Source organism: Sarcophilus harrisii, chromosome 4 (genome assembly GCF_902635505.1).
Source record: "Sarcophilus harrisii chromosome 4, mSarHar1.11, whole genome shotgun sequence".
Classification (NCBI taxonomy): domain Eukaryota; kingdom Metazoa; phylum Chordata; class Mammalia; order Dasyuromorphia; family Dasyuridae; genus Sarcophilus; species Sarcophilus harrisii.
In genome coordinates this window covers 171,700,475-171,707,235 of record NC_045429.1, presented here as the reverse complement: position 1 = coordinate 171,707,235, position 6,761 = coordinate 171,700,475, and positions in this window count along the sequence as shown.

Genomic DNA, 6,761 nt, shown 5'->3' with positions numbered 1-6,761 from the left:
TGGATCATTTACAAATTATTAAGCCAGTTTAGAACAATTTAGTATCTGGTAGCTTACTTCCAGCCAAGCATTAAAAAAAAAAATTCATAGAGTAGGAAAGGGGAGTAAAGGACTTCACTCTAAGTCTCATCTTCCATTTCCTCTTCCTCTTTGGCCAGAGGAAGACCTTGGAAACTTCAGAGAACAGAAGGATTTTGAATTTTTTAATTGGCATCTTAGCAGTTTCCCGGGGTCAGGGTTAACTAGCAGAAGTATATATATTAGGAATAGAGGGTAAACTGATAGTAATGGGGAAAGGTAGATCACGGTTCTACAAGGAGCCCAGCAATAAGGGTATAGTATATCCTAAAGAAAACATCTCGAGGACTCAACCAAAAGGACATCTAGGAGCTGTGTCACATATACTCCAAGCTGGAGCCCATTTCCTTTTGGACTCTATCTACTTAGAACAATTGGTTGATGGTAAGTTCAAAAGATTCATCATTATCACCACTCACAATGCTGGCTTCATTGTATCCACGACTTTCTACAATCTCTTGTATCTTTTAGTTTTTCTCACTTTGGCAAGAATGAGTTTAAAGATCATGTTAGGTATTCATCCAGGCTAATGCATTCAGGAACTTCTGAAAAAGTCCTTCACCAACCTGTGAAGCTGCAGACAGAAGAGACAAGGAGAGTTATTTTGTATTAACCATACCACTACATTAACACTCATTTGAAAACAAATGAAGTATGACGGGCTAATTGATGTCAATTGATATTTATGGGGGGCTCATGGACAGTATCAAGTCACATCATCATCTTACATTTATTGCCCACCTATTAACATATGTATCAAGCATTATGCTAAATGCTGGGGATACAAAGAAAGGCAAAAAACCAATTCCTGATTGTAGGGAGCTCATAAAAATCTATATATAAATAAAATATAAATGTAGATAGATAAATAGATTTAGGGGAGACACATGAGAACAGAAAAAGACAAAGGGAGAGGGACAGAGAGACAGACAGAAATAGAGAGATAGAGAAGGACACAGAGAGACGCACAAAGAAATTAAAAACAAATTAGAGTAGTGTCAGAAGAAAGTCACTAAGATTAAAGAAGACTAGGAAAAGTTTCTTGTAAAAGGTGGGGCTTTAGGAGAGACTTGAAGGAAGTTAAAGAACTTAAAAGTTAGAGATTCGGGGAAAGAAAGGAAATAAGCATTGAAAAAATTGCTCACTTTGTGCCAGGCATTGTGTTAAGTACTAAGTACAAAAAAAAGACAAAAAGCAACAATAAAAACCAGCCCCTGTTTACAAGGAGTTCATTGTCAAATGGGGGATACAACATACAAACAGCTATGTGTAAATAAGATATGTTACACACATTCACATACATATATATGCACATATTCATATATGCATACATATATACACATACAATATATAAGCCAGCTAGGAGGAAAAGATGAGGAAAGAGAGCATTTCATGAATGGGAGAGACAGCTAGTGAAAACTCTGAGTCAAGAAATAGAGTGCTATATTGGAGGAACAGCACTAGAAAACTACCTCTTTCCAAGTCTCTAAAACTACCTCTTTCTAAGGTAACTCTAAACCTTTCTGAATGTTTCAGCAGAGCATGCAATACATATTGAAAGTTATCATCGAGATCTAAGCAACTATAATTTCAAATACATAAAATGAAAAGTTGGTATAATAGAAAGACAGGTTTTAAGTAAGAATATTGAGGTTTGAATCCAAGCTACAAAACTTATTGACTTCAAATCACTGAAAATTAAAATGCCAATCAGTCATTGACTATTGATTCCAATCTCTTTATTTTACAGATGAAGATACTAAGGCAGAGGTGATTAAGTGATGTGTCCAGACAAATATGGAAATATGTTTAGAAGAATTGCCCATGTTTACTTTATAGTGGGTTGCTTACTGTCTAGAGGAGGAAGGAGAGGGGGAGAAAAGGAGAAAAATTTGGAACACATGGTGTTGCAAAGGTGAATGTTGAAAACTAATTTTGCATTTATTTGGAAAAAATAAAAAGCTATTAAAAAAAAGAAAATGAAGGACAAAAATAAAAAATGATTTGTCTGTCATGCAGTGAGTAAAAAAAAAAAGATTGAGGTAAGATTTGAACAAAGACCTCTTTCCCTCCAAGTTCTCCTGCTCTCGCCATTACATCTAACTGGCAACTTTTGCAGTCTGTTTTGTTGAAAATCAAATCCATTCCCCTTTACTATCATATTTGCTCTGAGTTTTGTAAGAATTTTTTTTATTCTCTGAGTTCAGTGCCAGTATTTGAGAAGACTCAAAAATGATGGAATCATGACCATGACATCAGCATGATATGTGACTCACTGTGTGTCTTTAGCAGGAAAGTGTGAACTTGGGTCTACTTTATTAGCTATAAAATGGAAATCACAGATTCTGTCCAAGTATATCTTCCCTACCTTATTATAAATGAGTTAGAAGGATCTCTTGAGAAAATATTATGGAAATATATTTAAGAGCATAAAGCATTACACAGATGTAAAATTTTATTATGGAGCAACTAAATGGTTAAGTGGTTAGAACACTATGCTGACATCCAGAAGATGAGTTCAAATTTGAACTCATGTGCTTATTAGCAATATGTCCCCAGACAAATCACTTCACCTTGTTGGTCTCAGTTTCAATCACTCCAGTATTTTGCCAAGAAAATCTCAAATGAGGTCACAAAGAGTCAGACCAACAGAACTACTACAACAAAAAGTATTATAAAAGATTAGAAAATTATATTACAAAGTATATAACAAAAATATCTCAAAGATTAAGACCTTACTGGTTATATTTATGGTGAGGAGGAATTGAATTGGTTAGAATGCATTTTCCTGAGGTACTTTTTCACATATTTCAAAGTTCCTAGCATATAGACTTAGGGGGTTAGGACAGGACAAAAGGTGGAATTACTTCCTGTCAGTTTTCAAATCCTCTCCATAATTCTCCTATCTTCTAGTTGTAAGTGTTCAGGTCTTTGAGGTGCAGACCTTAGAAAAGAATGCTGCTCATTTTCTATGGGGTTGATCTGTCACCTCTGGGGTCAACAGCAACCTCTCCTATTATTTCCTGGGGGTACTTCATTCCCTCTTGATTTGTCTAGGAGGGGGTGTCTTTTACACTCTCTCTTACACACACACATACACACACACACACACACAGAGAAAACAGAAATGGTATTTTAAACCTTGGTCTGGAGAAAAAGATACAGAGTGCTAACAAAACCCTTTTTATAGGTCTGGTCTTGTCATCCTTCCTGAGGCAAAATGGCCTTGCACTTCAGAAGAAATTTTGCTTTAGGAAGGAATGCAGAATCAGACATAGAATTATGTGGGCCTGTGTGAAGAGGTGCTAGACTGATAGCTCAGGAGACCGAGGTCCTCACTCTATCCACAGAAGATAGGCAGCAAAGGGCAGAGATAATTTTGACTGCCACATGTGTGTGACTGAGCGTTATGTTGGAAAAACAGCTTCCAAATGAGATAGTGGCTCCCATTCCTTGCCCATTTACCCCTTGAGACACTGCAGGTAGTGTTATGTGTCCTAGCACCTGACTTAATTATGGACAGGGTTTTAATACCTGTCCATATTAAAAAATAGGTTCTAGTCCCTTGTCTTGTGATATAGTATGTTAGAGTTACCTGTATTGTCAGCATGTTGAGGTGAAGAGTACTAGATTTGTAGCAGAAGAATTGGATTCAAATCCCCATATTGCAACTTACCTGATGTTAAGCAAGTTTCCTCATCTCTATACATTTCAATTTCCTCTTCTGAAATATAGTTCAGGTCTGATTCAGCCTGGTCTGATACTTTAGGCTTCAAATAGAAAAGACATGAGGCACTCATAGATTATCTACATTTTACAGAAAGGTTTATTTACCTATTGCATTGAAAAGGATACTGAGCAATCACTGGTAGAGGGGCAGTGGGAGATGTGCCAGGTTTGAAGAGTACTAATTACTTGTGGTCTGGCCCTTTTGTGCCTTTAGGTGATCAGGAAAACAATTCAGTGGCTGGAGTCTTAGCTCAACTAGGACAATCAAATGTCAGGAATAAGCCTTTCCCTAGTAGATCAGTGGTCAAAAAATATAAACAAACACTTCTCAAAAGAAGAATTGAAAAATATTCCCAACCACATGAAAGATTGCTCCAAATCACTATTATTAAAAATGCAAACCAAGCAACTCTGAGATTTTATCTCACACCCTGCCACTTGGAAAAGTTGGCAAAAGATGTCATTATTGGAGAGATTATGAGAAGATAGAGACACTGCTACATTGCTGGGAGAATCATGAATTGGTATAACCCTTTTGTAAAACAGTTTGAAATAAAGTGACTAAAAAGTCCATTGCCTTTGAGCCACATATCCTCTACTTGGCCTTGTAAAAGACTAAGAAAACAAACTGCATATAGATAGTACTTAATAAATATTTATTGATTGATTCCATTCAATTCAACAAGCATTAAATAGTGTCAGATACAAGGCTAGATACTGAGGATACAAAGATAAAGAAGACATTGGCATGAAGAAAATTCCCATATACAGCAAAATATATTAGAAGTACTTATTGTAAGAGAAAAGAATTGGAAACAAAATTTCCCTTCATTCAGTTAGGGGAATGGTTAAACAAATTGTGGTGCATGAATGTAATATAATTTTAAGGTATTATAAGAAATGATGAATGTGATGAGTACAGAGAATCATAGAAAAATTTACATTTACTGATTCAGAGTGAAGTAAGCAGAACCAGAAAACAATATGCACAATGACTACAACAATGTAAATGGAAAGAACAATTGCATATACATAATCAAAAATGAATGTTGCAGAATTCTAAAAAACAAGCAGGACTTAAAATTATATATATATATATATATATAGCTATATCTATATATATAAAATGACATTTCTACTCCACTTCTTCATAGAGGCAAGAGGTCTACAGGTACTACAAATGCACAAGCTTTCAGACTCTTTCAATGTAATGATTAACTGTTTCTCTCTCTCTCTCTCTCTCTCTCTCTCTCTCTCTCTCATTCTCTCTCTCTTTCTTTCTCTGTTTTTGTCCCTGTCTCTGTCTTGGTCTCTCTCTGTCTCTCTCTCTCTCTCTCCTCTCTATCTGTCTGACTCTTTGTCCCCCTTCTCTTTTTCTCCCTCCAACTCTCCATATTTAAAAATATTGACTCTCTGGGAGGATGACTCTCTTGGAGGAAAAGAATGAATGATACTGGGGGAAAAACTATGATGTTGTAAAAAACTTAATAGACCTAAATAGAAACATTTAAAAAATAAAAAAAATCTCAGCCACTCTTTTAGATTTTTAGGGAGAAAATGAGCTTAGTCTTTATGATAGGGTTTCCTGGAAGCTACTGCTCTTTCAACAAGGGACTTGGATTAGATGACCTCAAGACCTTCCTGATACTCATCTATGATTCTGTTAAATTGTAAATTCCACAAAGAAAGGGACTGCACTTTATTTAAACTTTGAAACTGCCTTGAATCTAGCATTGTGTTTTGCTTAATAATGATTAATCATATTGATTATATATAAGGCACACACATATTATATGTGTATTACAGGCATTTTTCTTTTTGCTAATGGCTAGAAAACCTGTTTGGAAGGGATTTAATCAAGAAACAATTTTCCTACTTTTCCAAAGAAGTCCAGTCAAACTGTTTTGATGCCAGACTACTTACAAGTGTGAGGAAATATCCCTGAACTTGGAGTCAGGAAGATTTGAGTTCAAATCCCAACTCTTCCGTTTAATTGTTTTGTGACCTTAAACAAATCACTTAATTTCATTGAAACTTAATTTCTTCAACTGTAAAAAAGGAATATTAATGCTAGCAATGTCCTTCTTCAAAGGAGGATATAATATGCAATTGTAGGCTAGTTATTTTTTTAAACTTTAAATGGCTATTTATACATAAACTCTTATCGAAAGATTTTTCAGGAATGTCAGTGTGTTATTCTTTCTTTTCCTGTGGCAAGAATGTAAAAGTTCCTGGTTACTCCTAAGGCCACAAGGATTTTCTCTAAATGTCTTCGAGGGTGATCCAGATCTTTTATTACTAGAGATTCCATATTCCATAGGAGTTCCATAGGAATTCCACAGTATTCCATAGGAGAAAATAAGTTGTATTCTCAGGACATGTTTTGTTGGAGTCCACTGGGTTGTCTTCCCCAGAGACTCTGGCTTTTTTTTTTTTTTTTTTAGCTCCAGGCTTTGATGAAGTCAATAGTGTCCCATTACTAGAGAGGGATTGATGATGCTCTTTGTGTCAGTATTAGCCATGAAACAAGACTCTGAACACTCTTGTCATTTCAGAGGAATGCGCATTGATCCATACCTGAAATGGCTTCAATATCTCCTTGTGGTATTGAACAGGGCTAGCTTAGGTCCTAGACACCAGAGGAACTTTCTAATGGCCCATAAATGGATTTGGTAACAATTAAAATAGTTAAAATATTTCTGTCCAGGAAGCAATTGCTGTTTCTAGTTAAACACAGAAAAATGTGTCATCCACTCATCCACATCATTGCTTCCTGTCAGTCAAACCAATCCTCTGCATGTAGGGTGGTTTTACTCTTTCTGTGTAGAGTAGAATTGCAAGCAAACAGGCTGAAGCTTGGGAGACTAAAAGATTATTTTTTCCTTGTCATGGTAGTCTTCAAAGCTTGTCTAATAGAAAATCCTCACAAAAGAGCAAGGAAAAAACATCTCCAT